The sequence below is a fragment of the Hyperolius riggenbachi genome, chromosome 5, assembly GCF_040937935.1.
Source record: "Hyperolius riggenbachi isolate aHypRig1 chromosome 5, aHypRig1.pri, whole genome shotgun sequence".
Lineage (NCBI taxonomy): Eukaryota > Metazoa > Chordata > Amphibia > Anura > Hyperoliidae > Hyperolius > Hyperolius riggenbachi.
In genome coordinates, this window is record NC_090650.1 from 119,493,925 (window position 1) to 119,512,044 (window position 18,120).

At 45.9% G+C, this 18,120-nt stretch overlaps 1 protein-coding gene across 2 annotated transcripts in view; it reads right to left on the bottom strand.

Moving 5' to 3' along the window:
- AZI2 (5-azacytidine induced 2) overlaps positions 1-18,120 on the bottom strand; it is a 111,836-nt gene that overhangs the window by 92,311 nt on the left and 1,405 nt on the right. The window lies entirely within an intron of this gene.

Consider the following 18,120-nt stretch of genomic DNA (forward strand, 5'->3'; position numbering starts at 1 on the left):
CAGTATCATATTTCTTTTGTTTTTCTACCCATAGGAAAGTGTTGCATGCAACTCAAACAATAAGTGGGTAGATGTGGTATGCGTTTTTAAAACATTAAATTGCAAAACGCAGCCCATAGATTTTCATGTGCAATTTCACGTGCCTTTCCGACACCCGCAGGAAACGCACGTGGATTAAACAAGTGTACTCCCAGCCTTAATGTTCTCTGAGGGTATTTTACACTTAAAGCATCGCAGTACTCTCGCCCACCGCAGCAGACATGACATGCTGCCTGGGGTATGGTGAAATGCAACGAAAGTGCTCCAGGAACCGCAGAAGTAACTCAGGACTAGGGTTGCAACGATATGGAGTTCCACGGTATGATAACCGTAAAAAAATAAAAAATAATAAAATAAAAAAAATAAATAAATGGTATGACGGTATTACACAATTATTTGGACCCGGGCTCTCCCCTCTTACATTAAATAATGTGCCCCACCCAGTAGTAAGTGGCCGCAGCATAGGTGGCCAGGGATAGGTGTAGCCAGAATTTGTTGGCCGCAGCATAGGTATTCAGGGATAGGTGTAGCCAGAATTAGGTGGTCGCAGCATAGGTAGTCAGGGATAGGTGTAGCCAGAATAGGTGGCTGCAGTATAGAGAGCCTGGGGGGGAAGTAATCATTCTCCTAGTAATAGCGCCCAGGGGGCGCGGTTTCAGGGAAATGTGACGTAAGAAGAATGAAGCCAGTATAGCGTGCAGGACAGGGCAAGTGAGTATTTAATTATCCCCGCCGCTGTTTGTGCGCCCGCCACTGCATCTCTCCCCCCCCCCCCAAAAAAAAAATTTGGTAAAACGAGAAAAATTTTTTTAAAACGCAGTATACAGTGAAGCCCGTGTACCGCAGCAACCCTACTCAGGACCTGCATCGAGTTATTGCTGTAATCCCGGAAATGCACTTTTTTCCTTTTGGTCACTCCCTGGCTATAATGCGCAGTGCTTTGCATAATGCGCAGAGCGACTTGTGAGCTTCGGTGTGGTGCAATTGTTATTTATCAGCTGTTGTGACTCCATAGCCAGTGCTTGCTACAGGTGTGTGACTAAAATATCAGCATGTCTGACAGGCAATTTCCATTATTCTACAATGATGTCAGTAATACCAGCAGCTTTCATAATCTCTCTCTATAGGTCCCTTTGAAGAAAGGCAAAAAATAACCTTCAGAAGAGGTTTAACTCTATAGCCTCTGAATAGGGGAAAAATAAACAGCTGTGTCCGAGCGAGCCTTAAAATCCAAGTTCCTCCAAGTTGAAAAATTGAACTTCATTGTTACAAGATGCTAAAGGTCTTCCTATTATACGTTAGATACGAGCTCATACATACACTTTATTAGCAGGATGTCAGTATCAGAGTATATACTCTGAGGCTGGGTGCACATATAGCAGAAACACTAGCGTAGCAGGAAACACTGCGTTTTATGCAGCAATGTTAAGTCTATGGGACGCAGAAGAAGCTGTGTTTGAACAGTATGCGTTTCGCAAACGCTGGTAGTGTTGCATAATATGCAGGCTGGCTGCCAAAAACGCACATAATGAAAGTCTATGGTAACGCATATGCATTGCATTTTTCATGCGTTTTTTAAAATTAAAGATCTCTGATGCGTTTCCACTTCCTGTTGTCTTCCTAGTGATTTGCATAAATGAAAAAAATGCATACAAAACGCATATGCGTTTTACATTAGTGAACCGCAAATGCATTAAAATGCATGCAAAACTCATGAACAGCGGATCTGCATAAAAAACGCAAATGCAAAAAAGTTCCAAAAAAGCAGTAGAAAATTGCAAATGCTAAAACGCTAATTTTTCATGCTATGTCATTTGTGAACCCAACCTAAAGCAGACCATACACACATTGATGTTCCCATTCTATTCCTGGCTGATTAAATCAACTGCATAACGTGTCAGGTCGACCGGAATTCTGGCTTAAAATAGATTGTAAGTATTGATCGGACAGGACGATCGGCCATAGTATTGCACTGCATTAAGCTGCTCAAGCTATTCCAAAGATTTCTAGCTAAAATAGTGAATCCATGTGTGTAGAAGGAATTGATCCCTCTCAAAAGGAGGCCAGCAGAAGAGACCATCAGATAGATCCCTCTCTGATAAATCTGATCAGAGAGGGATCTATTGCCTGCCCACAGATTTTGAATCGATTTCTGCATGAAACGCTGCATAGTTCTAACTTTGCAGTGCAACTTTCTGAATTACAAAGTGGCTGTTAAACCGCACCAATGTAAACACAGCCTTTGGCCTGTTTACAGTGGGGCATTGCGATGCAGCGCGTAACTGACGCATTGTAACACAGAAAGTTGCACTGCAATGTTAACAACTATGCCTGCCTCCAGGGCTGTGGAGTCAGAGTTGGAGTGGAGGAGTCGGAGCAATTTTGGGAGCCAGGAGTCGGTGGTTTCATAAACCGAGGAGTCGGGAGTCAGATGATTTTTGTATAAAATCCACATCCCTGGTAAGTATTAGACTAAAGAGTCAGAGTCTGAGCCATTTTGGGTACCTGGAGTCAGAGTTGGTGGTTTCATTAACAGAGGAGTCGGATAATTTTTGTACCGACTCCACAGGCCTGCCTGTCTCGCCGCCCAGGCCACCACCTATCTGTGCTTCCCCGAGCTGCCAGCAGAGCTTTACCCGTCCCGCTGGTGCGTGTCCTTCCAGGTCCAGTTATTTATCTTCATGTGGCAAAGCTCTAGCAGAGCTGGAGCTCTAGTGTTTGAACTTCGGCTTGTGCCACATGACAACGAAGAGAAGAGGCACTCATGGAGGAGACCTGCCACAAGTCGCACTGCAGATGTAGTACACAGTGCCCCATGCAGTTAATGAAAGACAACTTTACTTACGGTAACGTCTTTTCCGGTAGTCAGGAGGACAGCACCCCTGGATGAGACCCGTCTCCCTCCCCACCGTGGACAGGAAACTGCAAGATAAGAATTTGCATAAGCACTGGCAGCCTCCTACATAAAAGGTACCTACTTGCTACTATACCTCAGTTAATAAAAGAGATAACACGGACACTAATGATGCTTATACAAACCTTTGATTCTCCACCCAATAAGGGCGGGTTGTAGGGGTGCTGTCCTCCTGACTACCGGAAAAGACGTTACCGTAAGTAAAGTTGTCTTTCCCGGATCGTCACTCGGACAGCACCCCTGGATGAGACGATATAACAGAGATCAGGATTAGGGTGGGACCACTGCTTGCAGGACCTTTCTTCCAAAGGATAGATCTGCACTTGCTGATATGTTAAGTCGATAATGCTTCACAAAGGTGTTATGACTCGACCATGTTGCAGCTCTGCATATCTGTTCAATAGAGGCCCCTGCCCTCTCTGCCCATGACGTAGAAATACTTCTTGTTGAATGAGCTTTAATAGAAGAAGTTAATGTTTTCCCCTGTGTCTGGTATGCCGACACTATTGACTGTTTAATCCAGCGTGCCAAGGTTGTTTTTGAGGCCCTGCTCCCTTTTGATTTGCCTGCAAATAGAACAAAGATGGAGTCTGACTTTCTCCATGATTTAGTCCTCTCCAGGTATTCCAATAAACATCTTCTTACGTCCAGAGAATGAAGTTTCTTCTCCTTATCATTCGAAGGATTTTCACAGAATGATGGTATATATATCTCTTGGTTTCTGTGAAAGGAAGAAACCATCTTAGGCAAGAATGTTGCATCCGGACGCAATGTAATTCTATCCTCTGAAACCATAAGGTATGGTTCCTTTATGGATAAAGCCTGTAATTCTCCTATTCTCCTAGCTGTAGTAATGGCCAGAAGGAATACAGTCTTTAGCGTGAGAAATTTGTCTGAAATCTGCGATAAGGGTTCAAATGGTGACTCACATAGACCCTGTAAGACAGTATTAAGGTCCCAAGCTGGTACCCTTGATTTTATACATGGTCTTAGTCTTCTCAGTGCTTGAAAGAATCGAATTATATAGTCTTCATTCGCTAATCTTCTTTCTAAAAACACACTTAAAGCTGAAACCTGAACTTTCAGGGTACTAACACTGAGGCCTTTTTTATATCCACATTGTAAAAACTCCAAAACAGATCTAAGTGACCTATTGCTGACAGACCTGTTAGTACACCAGTCATTAAAGACCCTCCATGCCTTTTGGTAAATTAAACGAGTTACCTTTTTTCTACTGTTAAGTAATGTCTCAGCGAGACCATCCGAGAATCCCTTGGACTTCAAGATTCCCCACTCAGGTTCCAGGCTGAGAGGTGAAGAAGATTCAGTTCTGGATGAGACACTGGGCCCTGGGTCAACAGGTCCTGAGTCAATGGAAGGATTATTGGTTCTGATATGGCCAGAGATCGAAGTAATGTGAACCATGGACGTTTGGGCCACATTGGAGCAATCAATATGACTCGTGCTTTGTCCTGGACTATCTTTTTTAATACCCTTGAGAGTAATGGGATTGGTGGAAACGCATACATCATCATACCTGTCCAACTGATTGTGAATGCATCCACTGCCCAAGGAGAGTCCTCCTGGTATAGGGCACAAAATTTCTGACATTTCGTGTTCCTTCTCCTGGCAAATAGATCCAGTTCCGGACTTCCCCAATGTGAGGTTATCATCTGAAATATCTTCTGATCGAGCGACCATTCGTTTTGATTCAACATCTCTCTGCTGAGAAAATCTGCAATCTTGTTTGATATTCCTTTCAGATGAAGTGCTTTTAGTGACTTGAGATTGTTCTCTGACCAAAACATAATTTTTGATGTTTGATTCCACAACCTTTGACTCCTTGTGCCTCCCTGTCTGTTTATGAATGCAACAACTGCTCTGTTGTCGGTCCTTATTGTAACATGGGATCCCCTGATCTGATCCCTGAAATGTAGTAATGCCCTCCATACTGCTTCTAATTCTCTGCTGTTCGAGGATTTGGAACTGATTTGTACAGGCCACTGTCCCTGAGCTGGGAGAGAATCCAGGTGGGCTCCCCATCCCCATAAGCTGGCATCCGTTGTAATTGTCCTCTGTTCTGGATAATTCCATAAACGACCTGTCGAAAAGTGAACCTGGTCCTGCCACCAAAGTAAAGACACTTTTATGCTGTATGGGATCGGTACTCTCTTGTCTAGGACTTTGAGACTTCTGTTCCATGACTGGAGTATCCACAATTGTAGAACTCTTGCGTGGAACTGCCCCCACTGAACTGCCGGAAATGAGGCTGTTAAGAGGCCGAGTACTGCCATTGCTTTCCTCAGTGAAATCGTTCTCGCTTTCTGAAATGAAAAAACAGTGTTTAGAATAGTCATTATTTTCCTATTAGGCAGAAAAATCTTCTCACTCCTAGTATCTATGTTAAATCCTAGAAACTCGATAACTTGAGATGGAACCAGGAAGGACTTTCCCCAATTTATAAGCCAACCCAACTCCTGAAGATAATCTAATGTTGACCTCAACTGGAAATTTACCACTTCTGCAGATGCTCCCCATATTAGAAAATCATCTAAGTAGCCAACAATATTTATTTTTCTTAGTCTAAGTTCTGCTAATACTTCAGACATCACTTTGGTAAAGAGCCATGGGGCAGAAGAAAGTCCAAAAGGAAGGGCCATAAACTGGAAATGTCTTACCTCTTCCTTCATGTGGACCGCAAATCTTAGGTACTGTTGAGATGATGGATGGATAGGTAAGTGGAGGTATGCATCCTTTAGATCTAGGGAGGCAAGAAAATCGTTTTTCTGCAAGAGATGAATCACAGATTTTATATTGTCCATCCTGAATTTTCTGTATTTCACATTTAGATTTAGTTTCTTTAAGTTCAGAATAAATCGGTAATCTCCTTGAGGCTTCTTTACTAGAAACACTGGAGAGTAGAAACCTTCTCCTTTTTGACAATTTGGTACTTCTCTTATCACCCTCTTCTCTAGTAGAGACAGGATCTCGTTTTGTAAGGCTAGACCCTTTCTCAGATCCTGAGGTTGAGGAGTAATGCAAAACTTTACTGGAGGAAGATGGTTGAACTCGATCTGATATCCCTCCAAGATAATTTTTAGCAACCACCGATTTACGAACTGTGGCTGCCATATTTCGTAAAAATTTGCAATTCTCCCCCCTACTGGAATTCTGGCGTCATTGTTTGTCCTGCCTTTTGGCAGGATTGAAATTAGGCTTTGCCTTCTGTGTTCTGTATGGAACCCAACGTCTACCCTTAGAGGACTTAGAGTCCTGTTCTGATCTGTTAGGGGGACGAAAAGGCCGTTTAAATTGAAAAGGTCTTTTCTTATCTGGAAAGTTCTTTTTCCTATCAGCTGTTCTATCCAGCGTGTCATCTAATTTGGAACCAAAGAGAAGACCTCCTTCACATGGAATACCACATAACTTTGATTTTGAGGAATTGTCACCATTCCAAGTCTTGACCCATATTCCTCTTCTGGCCGAGTTAACTAAAGCAGTAGTTCTGGCCGTAAGTTTAACAGTGTCGTCTGAAGCATCCACCATATAGTTAGAGGCATTCAAAACTTTAGGGAAATCATTCAGGATCTCCTCCCGGGGAACCCCAGAAGCAATTTTATTTTGTATTTCTAATAACCATGACTTCAATGACCTACTCACCGCCGTTGAAGCTACAGCAGGCTTGAAGGTTAAAGAAGATGACTCCCATGCCCTGCGTAAGAGATTATCCATTTTTTTATCGATTGGATCCTTCAGACTACCGAAATCCTCAAATAATAAATCGGTTTTCTTTGACACTTTTGAAAATGATGGGTCCAACTTAGGTGGAGTACCCCAAAACCCCTGATCCTCCGGAGAGAAAGGGTAACGGTTAGACAAAGATCTGGGCCAAAAAGCTCTTTTCTCAGGATTATCCCATTCCTTCTTAATCATACCTTTTAAGGTGGAATGGACTGGGATAAACTGAGGCTGGGGGTCCGCCAAAGTCCTGTACATCTCATCCAAAGGTGTCAAAGACTTTTGTTCTGTCTTAATGCCCATTGTATCATACATGGCCCTCAATAAGTCCTTCATTAAATCAGTAGAAAAGGCAAATTTTGGCCTATCCGCATTAGACAGTTCCTCTGTATCTGATGTCTGTTCAAACTCAGAAATTTCCCCGTCAGACAATTCTGATCCTTCTAAGTCACTTTCCCTCCTGCGTTTAGAACCACTAGGTCCCGGTTGGGATAGATTTAACACAGGAGATGTAGGGGTAGTAATAGCTGGTACTGCGTCAATATTCCCACTATTTCCAGAAAGGTCAGACGCGACTAAGGAAGTGGAAGCAATGGCCGAATCCTTAATTTCCTTTATAGCAGTGGACATTTCAGCCCGCATCCAGCCCATCAAATCCTTAAATATCACTGGTGACTCCTCTTTAACCACTTTTTCTGTACAGTTTTGGCATAACTTCTTAGATGATGATGAAGATACACGACTGCCACAAATTGCACACTTTTTCTCAGATCTGCTTGAACCATGCTGACCGGACTGAGTAGCAGGTTTGTCAGATTTGTCCAACTTGTCATGCTTTTTTGGCTATGAAAAAAACACAAACAAGGGACAACTATTACTATGGCTTCTCATACATAAGCAATCAAGCAGGAGTATCACAAGTACCACATCTACTTGCCAGAGAGGGGTCCTGTCCAGACTTAGCAGACTGCAAAGGAGCTGAACTAGAGGCGTCCTCCATGATCAAACATCAAACACTGATTCATGGACTATTAGCACATATATAGAAAGAAAGACCCAGCTGAAACAATTAATGCTGCACCTGCAGTGTAATCAAACTAATCAGCCTCACATACCTTAATGAATCAGTGTTTCGTACTGATTTCATTTCACCGCCGCGGCCCCTGCCGCTTAATTGGTCAGGCAATTGTTTCTCCAAACTGGAATCAGCTGTTTTCGCTGATAAGTTTTCCTGCGCCGCGGCCCCTGCCGCCCAGCAGACCTCAGATCACGCGGGACGCCAGCGCGTGATTACTTCCGGGTGACCCGGAAGTAGATTCTTCCATGCGCGCGCCTGCGCGCATAATACTGCTGCCAATGCTGGAGAAGCCTCCCATACGCTGCAGGACTCCGCACTATGCACTGCACAGCTCTATCCGGAGTCCCGCTAACCGCTGCCCCTGCCGACTGACACGGATGGCACCTCTGGAGACCTCTCCCTCCGCTTCCGTCCGGGACAGGAAACTATACTGAGGTATAGTAGCAAGTAGGTACCTTTTATGTAGGAGGCTGCCAGTGCTTATGCAAATTCTTATCTTGCAGTTTCCTGTCCACGGTGGGGAGGGAGACGGGTCTCATCCAGGGGTGCTGTCCGAGTGACGATCCGGGAAAAGTATGCTTTACTGTCACTGTGTGTGATCTGCAGTAACGCAGTGCATTGAAATACCACACTGTGAATGTCGCATAGTTTTAACATTGCAGTGCGACTTTCTGCATTACAATTTCCGAACTTGATGGTAAAAATTAAAAATAATCCATTAATACTAGTAACAAAAATATACAGGAAGAGTACAGCATCTGATAGGGTTTTACATGCTGAGAGTTACCACCCTATAAAGTTAAAGGAGAGCTTACCCTATAGCCAAATGGTGAGAATAAAAAGGAACAACTCGGATGTAGCAAGGGGAAGACAAATGATGGAGGTCAGATAACTGAGGTACAAGAAGAAAGTACTTTCTGCAGCTATGGAAAGGGTTGATTGTAATGCTGTGTACACACTTGAAAGATCACAGACCAATCTTACCACCCTTCATGTAGTATGAGAGCCATACTCTACACAGTCTTTTCTATGGAGCTGAACTCCCCATCAGAAAAATATCTTTGCAAGATGCTGCACACATAGATGCTGTACAGACACAAAAGATCAGTATCTGCAAAAGATCTGTTCCTGCCAAAGATCTGTTCCTGCAAATTGCATTCATAGTCTATGAGATCTGCAGATCATGATACACACCTTGCTTAACTGACATTCATCTGCAGATCAGACAATCATCTGCAGATCTGAAAATCCATCCTGGTGGATCTGATCTGCAGATAAATGTATGTTAAACAAGGTGTGTATGAGGATTTGCAGATATCATAGACTATAAATGCATTTTGCAGGAACCTATATTTTGCAGGAACAGATCTTTTGCAGATACTGATCTTTTGAATGTCTACAGCATCTGTGTGTGCAGCATCTTGCAAAGATTTCTGTCTGATGGGGAGCTCAGCTCCATAGAATAGACTGTGTAAGTATGGCTCTCATACTACATGGAAGGGGGTAAAATTGGTCTGTGATCTTGCCTTTTCCAAAGACTAGGGTCTGATGTGTGTATGAGCCTTAAAAAGGGAGGGTTTCTTTATGCAATTTACACACTCACCTTTGGATGAGGCTATTGTAAGTAGGATTAAAAACGGAATTAGGGACTTCTACAGTCAGATCCTCTGTTGAAGATAAAATGTAATGCTAGGCATACACGGCTCGACCGCAGGCTTATCAATCGAGCCGCTGATGGCTCGATTGATAATATCCGACAGGTCCGATGACCTGCCAGATAGATTCCCCGCTCGTGGGCGGACAATAGCGGGGAATCAAGAGGCTGATAAGGGAAGCCCGCTAAGACGAGCGGGGATCGATCCACGCGCACGCATGGACGGACGGTGCCGCGCTGGCTCGATACCGGCGCACAAACGTGCCGTGTATGCCCGCCATAAGGAACATCCATGTATCTCATTTCTCAGATGTAGAAATTTGAAAGCCTAGTTAGGAGTGAGTTTAATGCTGGGAATACACCATACAATTTTCTGTTAGATTTACAGTGGGTTGCAAAAGTATTCGGCCCACTTGAAGTTTTCCACATTTTGTCATATTACTGCCACAAACATGAATCAATTTTATTGGAATTCCACATGAAAGACCAACACAAAGTGGTGTACACATTAGAAGTGGAACGAAAATCATACATGATTCCAAACATTTTTCACAAATAAATAACTGCAAAGTGGTGTGTGCATAATTATTCGGCCCCTTTGATCTGAGTGCAGTCAGTTGCCTATAGACATTGCCTGCTGAGTGCTAATGACTAAATAGAGTGCACCTGTAATTAGAGTGTAATCTAATGTCAGTACAAATACAGCTGCTCTGTGAGGGCCTCAGAGGTGGTCTAAGAGAATATTGGGAGCAACAACACCGTGAAGTCCAAAGAACACACAACACAGGTCAGGGATCAAGTTATTGAGAAATTTAAAGCAGGCTTAGGCTACAAAAAGATTTCCAAAGCCTTGAACATCCCATGGAACACTGTTCAAGCGATCAATCGAAAGGGAAGGAGTATGGCACAACTGTAAACCTACCAAGACAAGGCCATCCACCTAAACTCACAGGCCGAGCAAGGAGAGCGCTGATCAGAAATGCAGTCAAGAGGCCCATGGTGACTCTGGACGAGCTGCAGAGATCTACAGCTCAGGTGGGAGACTCTGTCCATAGGACAACTATTAGTCATGCACTGTACAAAGTTGGCCTTTATGGAAGAGTGGCAAGAAGAAAGGCATTGTTAACAGAAAGCATAAAAAGTCCCGTTTGCAGTTTGCCACAAGCCATGTGGGGGACACAGCAACCATGTGGAAGAAGGTGCTCTGGTCAGAAATGGAACTTTTTGGCCAAAATGCAAAACGCTATGTGTGGCGGAAAACTAACACTGCACATCACTCTGAACACACCATCCCGACTGTCAAATATGGTGGTGGCAGCATCATGCTCAGGGTGTGCATCTCTTCAGCAGAGACAGGGAAGGTGGTCAGAGTTGATGGGAAGATGGATGGAGCCAAATACAGGTCAAACTTGGAAGAAAACCTCTTGGAGACTGCAAAAGACTTGAGACTGGGGCGGAGGAGGTTCACCTTCCAGCAGGACAATGACCCTAAACATAAAGCCAAGGCAACAATAGAGTGGTTTAAAACAAAACATATCCATGTGTTAGAATAGCCCAGTCAAAGTCCAGATCTAAATCCAATCGAGAATCTGTGGCAAGATCTGAAAACTGCTGTTCACAAACGCTGTCCATCTAATTTGACTGAGCTGGAGCTGTTTTGCAAAGAAGAATGGGCAAGGATTTCAGTCTCTAGATGTGCAAAGCTGTGTAGAGACATACCCTAAAACAGGGGTCCCCAACCTTTTTGAGCCCGGGGCCCCCTATACCGACCAAACTTTTCTCTGGGGCCCGGGGGAGGGGGGCGGGGATTTGGGGGTCGTGGTTAGTGGCGGCGGCAGTCCCCCTCCTGCCTTTTTTCCCCCGATTGTGAGTGTAGTATATACACTCGGCCCCTCAGAAAAACTGCCCAGGGACCACCAAGGGGGCCTAAAAGACTGGCAGCTGTAATTGCAGCAAAAGGTGGTTCTACAAAGTATTGACTCAGGGGGCCAAATAATTACGCACACCTCACTTTGCAGTTATTTATTTGTAAAAAATGTTTGGAGTGATGTATGATTTTCAATCCACTTCTCACATGTACATCACTTTGTATTGGTCTTTCATGTGGAATTCCAATAAAATTAATGCATGTTTGTAGCAGTAATGTGACAAAATGTGGAAAACTTCAAGGGGGCCGAATACTTTTGCAACCCACTGTATGTATTCAGTCCACCGCCCGCCTGCTGCCACTAATTATTGCAGGAGGGGGAGCGCTAAGAGGAGAGCCCGAGGTGAGGGAGGGGAAATGTCCCCCCTTCCCACCGATCTGCGGCCACGCTCTCTTATGTTGCAACCCCTCCTGCCCCCCAAAAGTCCCTGAGTGGGCCCTAGGTGGGCCCTAGGGGTGCCCCCCCCCCCCCCGCCGAATACTGTGGGTGTTCACTACAACCTATTTGTGCTGTTCACCCAATAAAGTTAGTAGAATTCCCATATAAGGTTTCCTGCTGGGTCCTCTAAACTAGACTCACACCCATTATTGTACCATGTATCTTTTAACAAAAGACTGTGCTCCGCAAGTACCCCTTTAACATGTTTTTTTTCGGAATCCTACTTAATAAGATGCCAGATGTCTGGCATCTAAAGTCTTTCTATAATGGATTGACTATGACAAGTTCAATCAGTCTCTTAAAACCCAAGGTTTACCAAGGGGTATACACGTTAAAGAGGATCTGTAACGTCAAAACGTCCCCTGGGGGGTACCCACCTCGGGTGGGGGAAGCCTGTGGATCCTAATGAGGCTTCCCACGCCGTCCTCCGTCCCTCAGGGGTCTCGCTGCAGCCCTCCGTGCAAGATGAGGTCAATATTTACCTTCCCAGCTCCTGCGCAGGCGCTCTGACGGCTGTCGGCTCCGAAGTAGGCGGAAATACCCGATCGCCGTCGGGTCTGCTCTACTGCGCAGGCGCAAGTTTCCAGCGCCTGCGCAGTGGAGCGGACCCGACTGAGCCGAAAGCAGTCACAGCGCCCCCAGTGGAGCCAGCAAAGGTAAATATTGAATTTACAGTCGGGTCTGTCGCCGGCTGTTCGGAGGGCTGCAGCGAGACTCCCGTGGGACAGAGGACGGCGTGGGAAGCCTCATTAGGATCTGGAGGCTTCCCCCACCCGAGGTGAGTACCCCCCAGGGAATGTTTTTGATGTTACAGAGTCTCTTTAAGCCCAGGGGACCCAGAAAAGGGTGCCAAGGGGCATTTAGAAGCAGCAGAGGGGCAGAAAGGAGAACGGGGGAGCGATGGGCATCAGAAAGGCTCACCATACATGTCTGCTTCCCCAGTTTCTCATATGTGCTTCTGCTGCAGTATCCTTAACCACTTTACCCCCGCCCGTACGGATTTCTCCGTCCCTTTTTCCATCCTTTAACCCCCAGGGACGGAGAAATCCGTACTTTCCGCGTTCCCGACGCTGTCCGCGCTCCCGCTTGTAAACACGCCGCCCGCCACTAGTAAACACGCCGCCGCCCGCTCGCCCGGAGATCAATGAACGGGAAAATCCATTCCCGTTTGTTGATCTAAGCCCCACAATGATCCGCTGCTCTCCTATAGGCAGCGCGATCATTGTGAGAAAAAAACTCACGTGTCCAGCCTCCTTATACTTCCTCCAAGCTTCCGGAAGGACGCTTGGAGGTCGCATTAAAATAAAAAGTTACTGTGGCCATCTTGTGGCCAAATAGTAAACTACACCCTACACATTTTTCACATACAAATAAATGACTTTTACACAAAAAATTAACTCATTACCTCCCACACTCCCCATTTTTTTTTTTTTTTGTAATTAAAAAAAAATTCAAAAATTTACAATTAAAAAAAATACATAAATAGTTACCTTAGGGACTGAACTTTTTAAATATTTATGTCAAGAGGGTATAACACTGTTACTTTATAAACTATGGGCTTGTAATTAGGGATGGACGCAAAACTGAAAAAAATGCACCTTTATTTCCAAATAAAATATTGGCGCCAAACATTGTGATAGGGACATAATTTAAATGGTTTTATAACCGGGACAAAAGGGCAAATAAATTTCATGGGTTTTAATTACAGTAGCATGCATTATTTAAAAAACTATAATGGCCGAAAACTGAAAAATAATTATTTTTTTCCCCACATTTTTCCTATTTTCCCATTCAAACACATTTAGAAAAAAATAATTCTTGGCATAATGTCCCACCTAAAGAAAGCCTAATTAGTGGTGGAAAAAACAAGATATAGTTCATTTCATTGCGATAAGTAATGATAAAGTTATAGACGAATAAATGGAAGGAGCGCTGAAAGGTGAAAATTGCTCTGGTGCTCAGGGGGTAAAACCCCTCAGTGGTGAAGTGGTTAAAGGACTTCTGAGGCCAAAATTAATAAAATCACACTATACCTTTTTTTTGCAGAATCCACGGAGGACGTCCTGCCTGTCCTCCGCTCCGTGCCGCCATCAATGCAGGTCTTTTCGTTCCCCTAGGGCTCGGCCCGACCCCACCGAACGGGTCGCATCGATGCCACCTCTAACATGGCCGCCGCCTTGCTCCGCGGCTGCGCAGTACGCTTTGTCGCTAGCGCGACTGCGCAGCCTATTGCCCGCCTCCCAACGCGTACTAGGTCCCGGCATGCTCCCCAAGCGTTCGTCAGCGACAAAGCGTACTGCGCAGCCGCGAAACAAGGCGGCGGCCATGTTAGAGGTGGCATCGATGCGACCCGTTCGGTGGGGTCGGGCCGAGCCCTAGGGGAACGAAAAGACCTGCATTGATGGCGGAACGGAGCAGGACGTCCTCCGTGGATTCTGCAATAGTGTGATTTTATTAATTTTGGCCTCGGAAGTCCTTTAAGGGTCCGTTTCCACTGCTGTGGCGCGATTTTTTTGCCAACGAATCCACATGCGGGTGCGGTTTCATTAACGTTTGTATGCGGTTTTTCACGCTCAGAATCGCTCACAGATTGCGCTATGCGATTTTAACCATGTCAATGCCAGCATGCATTGACATGGGCTTGTAAACGAAAACGCATGGAAAACCGCAAGACTAAAACGCTTGAGGTTTTCCTATTTAGTTACATTACCGATGAATCGCGTGCGGGTAAGCGGCGTGCGAATTCTGATGGGCCTGCCGTGCAGATTTTTTCTGCACGACAAACCGCACAGAAACCCGCATGAATGGAAACAGGCCCATCCACTTCTATTGCTTATGCGAATCTGCATGCAGAAAACGCATGCAGATTCGCTGTAGTGGAAACGGGCCCTTAAAGAGGATCTGTAACATAAAAAGATCCCCTGGGGGGTACTCACCTCGGGTGGGGGAAGCCTCCGGATCCTAATGAGGCTTCCCACGCCGTCCTCCATCCGTCAGGGGTCTCGCTGCAGCCCTCCGTGGAGTCCGGGCAGCGGTGACGTCATTATTTACCTTCCTGGCTCCAGCGCAGGCGCTCTGACGGCTGTCGGCTCCGAACTACACGGAAATACCCGATCGCCGTCGGGTCTGCTCTACTGCGCAGGCGCAAGTTTCCGGCGCCTGCGCAGTAGAGCGGACCCGACTGAGATCGGGTATTTCCGTGTAGTTCGGAACGGAAAGCCTCCACAGCGCCCCCCGCTGGAGCCAGCAAAGGTAAATATTAAACTAACAGTCGGCACAGTCGCCGGCTGTTCGGAGGGCTGCGGAGAGACCCCCGTGGGACAGAGGACGGCGTGGGAAGCCTCATTAGGATCCGGAGGCTTCCCCCACCCGAGGTGAGTACCCCCCAGGGGATCTTTTTAATGTTACAGAGTCTCTTTAAGGTTTAGGTGACACAGAGGGAGGTTGTGGTTAAAGGGAACCAGAGATGAATGCTAGCACACAAAATATATATATTTCAATAGCTCTTACAGAGGAAATCACTTTACCTCTATTTTCGCCGCTGTTGTGTGCCTTATTTGTCATATTTTTATATTTTTCCCCCGGGAGATTTCCAAGATGGCCGCCGGCTCATGCCCTTCTAGTTCCGGGTCATGAGCAGCTCAAGTTGTTACTATGTACGCTAGCAGCGCTTCCGCGCTGCTCAGCGTACAAGCCTAGCTTGGGGGACGCATGCGCAGTACAGAGAGGCCAAATGCGCATGCCCCCGTCCACGCTGAGGAGCGCCGGTGACGTCATCCTCCCGCAGCGCAGAAGCCCGACCTGGATTTCTCCCGACCAGGGCTTGGATCGTGCGGCAGAAGAGGCAGACGTGCGGAGGAGGTAATTATACACAGCCGAACTCCTATCCAGCTGTGTATGCAAAGCAGGAAGGCTGAGTCAGGAGGGGGGAGGGCTTGAAATGACTTCACACAGCAGACGGACTCAGCTAATCTGATTCCAGGTCAATCTTAAGCAGCCCATACACTCAGCCGATTTTCTGGCCGACCGATCGATCGATAGATCGATTGCAAATCGGTTGGCCAATCGACCGATCGACGGCCGATTTCGATGGATTTCCATCGAACTTGCAGGGTGGAAAATTTAGGTCGATCTGATGAGATTGCTTATCAGTTTGCATTGGCCTTAATGCAAACTGAAATCTATTGGAATTCTATTCTGGTAAAAAATGTTCTAAAAACGCATCAGATAGATCATCAGATGCATTTCTTATCTATCTGCTGCCAATCTGACGAGTGTATGGGCACCTTTAGACTACTCAGTCGGTGGCTTCTTATCACAGCTGATAGCAGAGTAATTAGGCAGAGAAGAACAAAACTAAGGGCTGGTGCACACCGAGCGGCTTTTTGGGCGTTTTCAGATCCGCTTGCGGCTGCGGATCTGCGTGGTCAATGTATCTCAATGGGGTGGTGCACACCAGAGCGGCAGGCGTTTTGCAGAAACGAAAAATGCCTGGGTGAGGCATTTTTTGGATTTCGGATGCGTTTCTGCCTCAATGTTAAGTATAGGAAAAACGCAAACCGCTCTGAAAAACGCCTGTTCAGAGCGGTTTTGCAGGCGTTTTTGTTACAGAAGCTGTTCAGTAACAGCTTTACTGTAACAATATATGAAATCTACTATACTGAAAACCGCAGCAGCAATACGCAAAACGCTAGAAAAACGCCTCATAAAAATAAAAAAAAGCGTTTAAAAATCTGCTAGCATTTTGCGGATCTGCTTGCGGTTTTTGGTGTGCACCAGCCCTCAAAGCATGGTAGGTGTTTACTGTCATGTTCTCATTGATTTTTATGATAAAATTCACGAGGGTGTTTCATCTCTGGTTCTCTTTAAGGACCTGGTGTCATGGGGAGGGGGGGTCTTTAAAGAGGAACTGTCGCGAAAATCTTAAAATTTAAAACACATTCAAATAAGAAGTACATTTCTCCCCAAGTAAAATGAGCCATAAATGACTGTTCTCCTATGTTGCTGTCACTTACAGTAAGAAGTAGAAATCTGACATTACCCACATATTTTGGACTAGCCCATCTCCTCATAGAGGGGTCCTCAGGGTTTTCTTTATTTTTAAAAGTACTTAGTGAATGACAGTTGCTCCGTCCAACTGCCAAAAAAAGTGAGCAGGGAGGCTGGCCAGCATCTTTGTATTAATCATTTTCAGGGAATGTCTTTATAAAGAATAAAGGCCATGCTGAGAATCCCCTATGAAGAGATGGAATAGCCCAAAATGTGTCATTAAAGAGAACCCGAGGTGGCTTTGTATAACGTTAGTGGGGCACAGAGGCTGGTTGGGCACACTAACACCAGCCTCTGTTGCCCCATGGTGTGTGTCAAAGACCCCCCTGCTCGCCGCTATACCCCCGCAATGCTGGCGACACGCAGCGTGTCGCCAGCACAATGTTTACCCTAGCGCTGTCTGTCAGCGCCGCTCCGCCGCCTCCTCCGCATCGCCGCTACCCGCCCTCGTCCCTTCCCTCACGCTGATTGGAGGGAAGGGACGAGGGCGGGTAGCGGCGATGCGGAGGAGGCGGGGGAGCGGCGCTGACAGACAGCGCTAGAGTAAACATTGTGCTGGCGACGCGCTGCGTGTCGCCAGCACTGCGGGAAGGATAGCGGCGAGCAGGGGGGTCTTTGACACACACCATGGGGCAACAGAGGCTGGTGTTAGTGTGCCCAACCAGCCTCTGTGCCCCACTAACGTTATACAAAGCCACCTCGGGTTCTCTTTAATGTCAGATTTCTACTACTTACTGTAAGTGACAGCAACATAGGAGAAAAGTAATTTATGGCTCATTTTACTCTGGAAAAAATACATACTTTTTACTTGTATGTGTTTTAGATTTTAAGATTTTCATGACAGTGCCTCCTTAATAGATATCACAGGGAGGTGGCTAAGGGTTAGGCAACATTGGCAGGGGGGGGGGGTTAAGGGTTAGGCATAGGTGGGGGTTTCTGTGTGAGAGTAGGGTTAGGTTCCTCCTCCAGGCATAGTAAAATATCAGTAAAGATTACCAAGATTTGACTATCGGAAGGCCCGTTTCACATCTGCGTTTTTTTGCGGATCCGGCCATCAGGATCAGGTAAAAACTGTCAGTTTCAGCCAGTGTGCTGTAAACTGTCAGTTTTCTATTTGTTCCTATGTTGCTGCAAAACCTTCCGTTTCCGTTCCGCTGAGTGAAATGGTCCGGAAAACTGGGTCCTGCTGCATTTTTTTTGTCCGTTCAGCGGAATGGACAACGGAACTGTACAGCCGGTTCCATTGGCAAAAGCTAAAGCTCAACACACACCATACAATCTT